The following is a 9,957-nucleotide window of genomic DNA, read 5'->3' as shown; positions in this document are numbered from 1 at the left end:
TAGCTAGTGATTTTCCCACAGACTTCAGTCTCACACTGGCAATCTGAATGCATTTCAAACTCCACACCATGGCTCATCAATGACACTTCTGGTGTATGAAATAAAAATTCATTTGCACCCTCACTAATTAGTCTCGATTATATCCCTGTGTGTATTACAAACTCTATTCATTTACACAAAATCTCTGCCACAGGCATTTCTCTTCATTTAAAAATTCATTTTCTATTAAATTATAAGGTCACCTAGAAGGAAAATGCACTAATCAAGATTTTGTCACTAACGAATTAAAGGATTTTAATAGGCTCACTTAATTAAGTTATCCTAATAAGTGATAATGGGTATCTACTACAGCCTATCAAGATTCACGTACTGGTGTCGTGAGTGAAATAGACTATTTATAAACACATGGGCACATACTGTGTGTGTATGAAGAGTGATGTAAATGTCTGATCTCTTCAAAAATTTCCTTCATCAGTCCCCTGCTCTCTTGTTTCCTTTCATATTCTTGAAGCTTATTGCTTACTATCCCAACAGGGAAGAAGAAGCAATTTGCTGTGGAGCCCTGGTGGCATACAACTGGCAAGGACAAGAAATGGGATTGAGCCAATTTCTTGTTTCACCCAACCAGCCAGCCACCCACCAGGTCTCCCTTCTTTTCATTCCCCTCTGTTGATTAGAATCATTGAGTAGGAAAATGCCTTTGCCAGTCTGTGGGTGGCAAGATGTGCTGGAATCACCTTAAGCAGCAAGGAAAATGTGAAGAAATCCATAGATAAAGATGGATAGCTCCAGAGGCATAAGTAGCTGTTGTGGTAACTAGGGAAATTGGCAGGAATATTGGCAAGTCTTTGGGTGTATATCCCAAGTCTGAGTCTTATTCTTTGGTACCAAGTCCTGAGTCCCTATTGAAAGCAAGTTCCCCCACCCCAGAAAAAAGGAAACGGTAGATGGGTTCCGAGTTACAAGTCAAGTCCAAGTCATTTCAAAAAATCCCTGAGTTGAATCCAAGTCAAGTCACTGGTGAGGCCTAAACTTGAGTTCTCATCCCTGTCAATCAGCATTATCTCCTTAACCACATTGCTCTGACACATGGACACACAAGCCCAGCCTTGAAAAAAGGAGAACAACATGGCGCTACCCTAAAAGATGGAGTCTGTGTGTTTTTTTTTTTTTAATGCTGCAGTTGAGGCCAAGTCCCTGGACTTTGGGGAGCATGACTGGCTCTTTGCCCTCCACCCAGGATACAATGAGATTGCCTAAGTTTCTCAAGACTTGCAAGGGGAAGGGGGGAGGCGTAAGGTACTTAAAGGGCCTTCCCCCTCACACTGCCCTCTTCTTTTTCGGGCACTGGAAAAGGAGCCCCTGCTGCAGTACCACATTTCTACAACTGTGTCACCTTGCCTTCAAGCGCTATTATGACAGGAGGGTATCATCAGCTCCCTCCCAGGGTTCATTTGTTTTATTTTATTCTAATTATCTCTGTTTATTATTCATTTCAATTTACTGTAATTTTATTGAGTAAAGGGCCTGACTGAGAAGAGGGAAAAGCGGTGGCGCAGTTTCACGCCCGCCGAGCTGCAGCGCATGGGGTTGAGAAGAATACTATTACTTTAATTATATATAAATAGCAATAGAGTGGGAATGGAGAGGGATTCAATAATTTAGAGGGCATTTAATAGCGGGTAGAGATTTTTTTTATTAAAAAGGGAAGAAAACTGTGCGGATGGCTTACTGATAGGTGTTGAGTTTTGAAAGCATTGAGGTTAATTTAAAGCAGTAGTCTTGTTTTGTCCTCATTCGTTTGTTCGTAATTTACCTCGTTTCTCCTTGGTTTTTGTTTTCTTTGGGAGGATTCCTAAAGACCCACCTTTGGTCTTCCGAAAACCATACACCTTTCTCTTTGTTCTTTCATTAGAATGCTAATGGTCAGGCGGGACTGTGCTACAGGCCTGGTGCGGTCAGCTAGCAAGCGCATCCGGGGTAAAATCAACAACAACAACAACAATAAAAATGAAAATAAAAATAAAATAAAATAAAATAAAAATAAAGGAAAGGAAAGGAAAGGAAAAAATTTGAAAGTGAGATTGATTGAGGATTTGACTACAGTGATTAAGAATTAGACAGTGACAAATTATAAAAAATAAAAATAAAAAGAAGAAAATATAAAATAAAAATAATAAAATAAACATATAGTACATAAGTTTATATATATAGATTAAAATTATATATGTATATATATATACGTTCAATTAAAAGTAAATTATTGTATTTATTCTTTAACGAGCATTGATTAATAGATTACTTTAATAGGCTAATTACCTCATTAATTATTAATTTCAATTAATTTTGGTGATTAATCAATGCTGATAAAAGTCAACTAATTGATTCAGCAAGTAGTAATCAGTTTAATTTATTGGATCACCATCTCAGTTAATTAAATTACAAATATTAATTAATACACTGATTATAGGGAGCAGAGATTAAACTGCTATTTGCAATTATAAATTCTACAAGGGCTGCGTTCAGTCCTTCCTTGGTCTGAGGGCTATTTAACATTTACGTAAGTATATGGTGCCCCCATATGGCAGTTGCTGGTGAATTAATAATTAAGGAATAATGACATTACAAAAGGGGCAAGGCACCAAGAAGGGGAAACAGCCAGCCAGGAAGAGGCCAGCCCATCAGGTGTCTCCTCCACAATCTTCCTCAGATGAGGAGTCCTGGCCAGTTTGGAAGGAATTACAAGAAAAGATTTCGGCCCTAGAGGCCCAAACGTTGACAAGGCAGTCCCCTCAGATCAGCGAGGTTTTACCACACAGATCTGCCAGGGAGATTAAAAAACACCATAAGATCAAATTAAAAGCAATGGCTCAGGACCTAATGGCCAGGTTTACCATCCTTGAGTCTGCCCAGGTCCCTGAAGTTTCAGCTGGGTGTGATGCTGAAGGGGCTTCATCAACGCCGAGGGTGCTGAGCTTGGAAAGGTGAAGGTCACTGACTCCTGGTGCTTCTGAACAGTCATCTGCCTACCATGAAGGACATGATGACATTGAGGAGGTTAGCTTCTCCACACCACAAACTTTGGAGGATCCTTGCAGGGCTACAACTTCACAGGATGAGTCAGCTATTGCACCAGGCATTCATACACCATTGCCTGTTTGGCTGTGGGCTGGCGGTACTCTGCTCAGTTACACAACACACACACCCTACCACGCACTGAACACAGGGTTTACCAACATGGCCTGGCATTGCACCAATCTGCATTTTAGTGGTTGGGGCATGCCTTATGCTGCTTCTCCAACACAGGCTTAAGCCAATACAGTATCTAGTGTAGGGGCTTGGCTGTATCCATCTGTGCCTAATACATGCTATAACATGGTCTCCTTAAGGGCTTTGCCATAGGGGGATTACTCCATGCCCCTTGGGGACCACTTAACACCCGCCACAAAGGAAAAAATCTGAAAAGAAAAATACATAGATGTATTCTACCTACTTAATAAGAAGGTGGATAAGAAAGACGTAGATAAGGAAGATGACAAAGAGAAGGAGAAGCGCAGAAGGAAGAAGCCAGATAGGACATGGGCTAACTGGCTTCCAGGGTTCCTTATATAAGAGGGAGTTATAGTTAAGGCTCAACCTTGGAGGGCTCAAGCCCTTTTTCAATACCTGGGTATAATTTATAGAGCATACACTGACTTTGCAGGACAGGTGTGGCTACAGTATGATCAAGCATTCCACATGCAGAGTGCTATTCATCCGAACATGTGCTGGGATGAGCCTCAGCCAGGTCTGTGGTTACAGCACATGACCTCTGCAAGTCCAAACATGGGACACAGATTTGATAGTGGCCACTACCCAAATTCCCCACCCTGGCATGGGGCACGTGGTTCAACCCCGCTTGCTTTGCTTTCAATACAATTCTAGTGGATTTTGCACTAAAAAGCCGTGTAGGTTTAAGCATGAGTGCTTTACTTCTGGGGGGCAGTACTCAAATTCCTCTTGAAGGTGCCAAAAAACCAAACAGCAGCAGGGTTAACCCTGGAAAAGGGACCTAGCCCAATTAGGGTTTGGATTTTGGAGGATTGGTTGAGGTCTTACCCTCGTAAGGATGATGCTAGGTATTTATCAGATGACTTTAGGTATAGGTTTAGAATCCCAGCAGTGGGCGAACACAAGGCGTTTATGGCACGTAACCTCCAATCAATATCAGGTATGGAAAGCATCATGCAAAATAAAATTGATAAGGAAGTAAAGGAACCTTTCCCAACACCACCCATAGAGAACCTATGAGTTTCTCTGCTAGGTATAGTTCCCAAAAAGGCCCAGGATGAGTTCTGCTTAATCCATCATCTGTCCTTTCTGGGGGGGGGTCAGTTGATGATGCCATCCCCCTGGAATTGTGCACTGTTAGATACACCTCATTTGATGACGCAGTAAGTATGGTCAGGAAGTGCGGGGTGGGGGCTGAACTGGCAAAATGTGACATTAAATCAGCGTTTAGGATTTTGCCTGTTCACCCCCTTGATTTCAACTTATTGGAGACACATTTTATATAGACAGGGCTTTACCCACGGGCTGCTTGGTGTCGTGTGCCGCTTTTGAAAAATTTAGTACCTTCATAGTATGGAAAATTAGACTCAGGGTGCTATGTAATTCCATGGCCCATTACCTTGATGATTTCCTTTTCTGTGGGAAAAGGAACTCAGGTAAATGCATGTTTATACAAAATAACTTCTAAATACTGGCAAAAGAGTTGGAGCTGCCCCTAGCCGAAGAAAAGATGGAGGGGCAGTCACATTCCTAACTTTTCTGGGTATAGAACTCAACATGGTGCAGCAAACCTCAAGGTTATCCCAGAATAAGTTGGTTGACCTTAGGTCCAGGATAGATTCTCTATTGCACAGGAGAAAAGCATCACTTAAGGACCTGCAGGAAATAGTCAGGCACTTTGCCTGTAGAGTAGTGACACCAGGTAGAGTGTTTCTCAGGCGCCTCTGTGCAGCCATGAGGGGTCTAAAATGACCAATGCATAGGGCTAGGGTGGCATGAAGGATGAGGGAAGAGTTCCTTGTTTGGAGTCAATTCCTCAAGAAATTTAATGGGATCTCCTTCTGGAGATCTGATATGAATCTGAAAGCTGATTTCCAAGTGAACTCGGACGTGGCTGGATTTTTAGGATTTGGCATTTATTTCCAAGGTAGGTGGAGCTCAGACACTTGGCCAGATTCATGGCAGCAGAGTGGCATTACAAGGGATCTGACCTTTCTGGAATTTTTTCCAATTGTGGGTGCACTCTGGCTGTTTGCAGAGGAATGGTCAAATTCAGTGGTCAGTTTCTGGTGTGACTACCAAACAGTCGTTTACATCATAATCAACCTTACGTCACAATCACAACGGGTCATGATATTGGTCATGACCTTTACTTTGTGGGCATTGCAGTTTAACATATTGGTGCATGCCCGCCATGTTCCAAGCATAGACAATAGGATAGCTGATGATCTATCATGCCAACAGATTGAGCGGTTCAGGGAGTTAACACCAGAAGCCAGGGAGCTGCCAGAAGTTCTTCCTCCAGAGGTCTGGCAGATTGGCATGAGGATGCATCCAGAGCAATAGGTTTGGCCCTGGCACCCAGGACAAGAAAGGGTTACCTGGCCATGAGTATAGAGTTTCAGGAATTTGGGGAAATGATTGCTCTGGAGCAGGTTTGGCCAGCTCTAGTTGAGCACTTACAACAATTTATGGTATATCTTAATAGGAAAGGGTTAGCACCAGGTACTACCCAAGGTAGGCTGTCAGCTCTGGCATTCCACACAAAAATAAATGGTTATTGGGATTTTTCAGGGGATTATTGAATTAGAAAAATTATAGAGGGATGGTCCAAAGAGAGAGGGAGAGTGAGGGACTCTAGAGCACCCATTTCCCCTCCTCTGTTAGGAGCAATGGGCGCTTCTGTGCACGGATGATTATGAAAGAGCTTTATTCAATGCAGCTTCCCTAATAGCCTTTTTCGATGCCCTCAGGATTAGTAAATTGGCAGCTAGGGGTAAGGCAGACAAATCTAAGTTAATTTTACAATGGCAGGATGTTAAAGTCCTGGATGGAAGAGTAGAACTTTCAATTAGATGATCCAAGGCTGATCAAACAGGCAAGGGGAAGTAATTGGTCCTTGGACAATGCAGCATAGAGCAAATATGCCCAGTCAGAGCCATGACAGCATACTTAGAATGGTGAAGACAGGAGGCAGAATATTTTTTCCAACATGCTGATAAGTCACTTTCGATTAAATATCAGTTATGGAAATTGACAGACTTAGCCACACATAAGGTAGGTGTTACGGGTATGAAGTTTGGCACCCATTCGTTTAGGATTTGAGTGACATCCACTGCAGCAGCCTTGGGTTACAGCCCAAAAGAAATTAAATTAGGCCGGTGGTTGTCTTCAAGTTATGAAAGATACATTAGGACCTTATCTAAAGTATAGACAGGAGCCTGACTTATGTTTTTGCAAGTCCCCTGGGGTCCTGAAGATGAAAGTAAATAGTGATCGTCAGCCATAGCTACATTTGCTGGGCAGAACGCTATGCTGCCACATCCCCATGGGGGAACGATTTGGGGCTTGGAGCCCAGGCACACATTGCATGGAAAGGGCTGCACGCAATGCAATGGATCCAGTTGTGTAGGACAACGGCATTTAGTCAGTGCTCACTAGATGTGCTGGTAGTTCAGCTTGGGGGCAATGACTTGCCTAGACTTTTTGGTAGGGTGTTGATCCTGGCCATTATGCACAACCTTAACTGGTCAAATGCCAGGTATCCTGTGATGCAGATTGTGTGGTCCACAATTATTCCCTGGATAGCCTGGTGAGGTGCCAGGAGTATTGGTGATGCTAGCAAGGCCCGGCAGGGCATTAACAGAGAAGTATGCAGAGGCATCTGCAGCGGCCTTGGATCGGTGATAAGTCATCATAGGATCCAAATGGAGAACCCTGAATTGTTCAGGAGTCATGGTGTCCACCTTTTAGATGCAGGTTTGGATGTCTTCCTGGAAAACATAAAGGGGGGCCTGCTTGTTGAGCTTGAGTGACTCAGTGGCAGGCATGGGACATAGTACAGCTAGTCCCTATGCTGTGGAGGGTAGTGCGGAAATAACAGGTATTTTTGGTGTGTGCCAATGTAATTTCAGGTAAGCCAACAGTGCATCCGACCTGGCACTGCGGATCATGCAATTACAGTGCCTTTGGGGAGGAAGATGCGCTGGGCCACTTCCAGACCAACAGTTATCAACTAAAGATGGCTTGAGGTCTGGGTGTGTTTATTAGCAGCTGGCTGGGTTCCTGCTGTCTTTAGACCATGGAACATGGGGCCGGGGACTCGCCCATTTCTTGATCAAGGGGTATTTGGATACCCCTGCCATCTACCTGTTTCCGCATTACAGCAGGCCCCCTCTTTTGCCAAAGGATGGCAAATTTTGAATTTGGATTTTATCAATAAAGTGTGGCCCATATCACCGTCTCACGTCTTTATTCTGGGGTTGGGAGGGCAAAGGAAAATAGAGACAGGAGGTGATGCTGTTTGTTTTCTTAACATTCAACGATTCCCATGTTGCTTCTGCAGTTTCAAGCACAAAGGCTGAACAGGGCTGAACTGCAACTGGTAAAGGAATTTGGGTCTAAACTCTTAGCTATTTGAACAGTCTTGTGTGGATATTCTCTGATTTCAAGTGGGGAATGAAAGCATGCTCATATATGCTTGTGTGCGTTCATCCAGCCCCTTTAGACCAAACTGTATGTTAGAGATAATCTATAATTAGAGGAAGAAATTCCTTGAAATTCTGAAAATTACTGGGTTTCACAACTTTTGACACTTTTTCATTTGCAAATTAGGTGTATTTGTTTGCTGATTGGTCATCAGGACAAAAACACAGGCTTGTTTCAAAACATGTCAACCTCCCAGGACATACTTTGTTATGTATTTCAAAGTGATTGTTGTAGAAAATAAGAATTACAAAAGGAGATGCAACAGGGAGACTGTAAAAACCAATCCCAGTCCAGGATGAGATGACTGGACAGTGTTCACCGAAGCGACCAACATGAATTTGACCCAACTCTGGGAGGCAGTGGAAGACAGGAGGGCCTGGCGTGCTCTGGTCCATGGGGTCACAAAGAGTCAGACACGACTAAATGACTAAACAAAAAACAAAGTGCATCTCTAAGGCTCTAAATAGAGTTTTTAGTGCAATATTTGCTGTTTATTAATAACTCAGAATGCACTGTATATAATAATAACCCAACTTTCTCTTAATGAACTCTGATCTCTGTCCCAGAAAGAAAACGTATCATTGATACCAGAACCAAATGTACCTGGCATACAGCTTATTATCCTACCTAATGCCTGAATTCTCAAGTAATTAACAGCTTGATAGTCCCATTCCTATGTTAACAAAGCACTGTAATGTATTTAAAATGGGATTCCCCAGGGGCTTCTACCCATTTTACCAGGAAGTTTTGCCTAGAAAACAAAGCCAGGTAGATATTTTCCTTTTCTCTCCCCCCCCCCCCAATGCATGGTTTAAAATGGGATCTCCCAGGACCCAACACATGGTTTAAAATGGGATTCCCCAGGGGCTTCTACCCATTTTACCAGGAAGTTTTGCCTAGAAAACAAAGCCAGGTAGATATTTTCCTTTTCTCTCCCCCCCCCCCAATGCATGGTTTAAAATGGGATCTCCCAGGACCGCGCGCCTAACGGCGCGCAAAATTCTTCAAATACTCTAATTCTATCTACGATCCTGTCTCTGATCTTAACATGGTAGATATGCATGACCTGTGGGAAGGTACAGTTTCAGCTTTGAAGGAGGATGAGCAGGAGAGCATGTCTAATGGTGTATGAAATTTTCAAATCCTATTTTTACCCCAGTTTGATAAATAGGAAACCCAACTAACATTGCATACTTCCGCACTATTAGAGAGGAGGCCGGGTAGGTGGGGCTCGTCAGCCCTGGAAGGCAGCCCATCTAGGAGAAGGAAAACTCCGAATTTAAACCTCCACTGCCTTGTGGCTATATCCAGTTATGGAAAGGGCTTCAGGAGAGAACCTCGAGGCAAAATCCGGAGCTGGAGTCCCGGAGGCAGTTTGTGTCATTCTGCCAACTCCTGCGACGTCACTGGAACCAGTTGTACTGGCTCTTGCCTTTCCACTGGACTACTTCAGCGACGTGGAGAGGGGGGGATTTGCTGCTTGGGTAACAGCCTGTCCTCCATATTATTTTACCCAGGCTTCGTGCTCTGGAGAGGACACTCCAGCTTCGCATACAGCGTCGAAACAACACGGGAAGTAGCAGTTACCGGTTATAAGTCTCTGCTCAATTGGCGTAGAGCAGGACGCCAGGGGCTACTTCTGACGGTGGGAGAGGTCATTGCACCTCACTAGGTAGATACCGCCCGCCTTAAGCTGGGCAGCCCCCAGCCAGTAAGGTGCTACCTCGCCACGGTCTGTTAACTTCACGGGGTGCGTGGGGTTTAGGGTCACACCCGACAAGCAGATCGATAACCGTGCACCATGCAACAATCACAAGAAAACTTCTGCCCTTAAGCTGGGCACCTGGAATGTACGGACAATGACCCCTGGCTTTCCTGACTATGGCTTTCCTGACGACCTCCAAGAAATAGACGATATGCGCAAGACAGCTGTCATTGACATGGAATTAAGTAGACTACAGATGGACATTGTTGCCCTGCAAGAGACAAGATTGCCAGACTCGGGATCTGTCAAAGAAAAAAACTTCTCATTTTTCTGGCAGGGAAAACCATCGAATGAGACCAGGGAATATGGTGTTGGCTTTGCAGTCAGAAATACTCTCCTGAGATGCATTGTTCCACCTACTGTGGGGAGTGAAAGAATCCTGCCTCTGCAGCTCCACTCATCAGCAGGACCAGTAACCCTCATTAGTGCATATG

This window comes from Pogona vitticeps, chromosome 4 (genome assembly GCF_051106095.1).
Source record: "Pogona vitticeps strain Pit_001003342236 chromosome 4, PviZW2.1, whole genome shotgun sequence".
In the NCBI taxonomy this organism is placed as follows: Eukaryota; Metazoa; Chordata; class Lepidosauria; order Squamata; family Agamidae; genus Pogona; species Pogona vitticeps.
The sequence above is the reverse complement of the archived record's forward strand: the minus strand, read 5'-3'. Positions refer to the sequence as shown.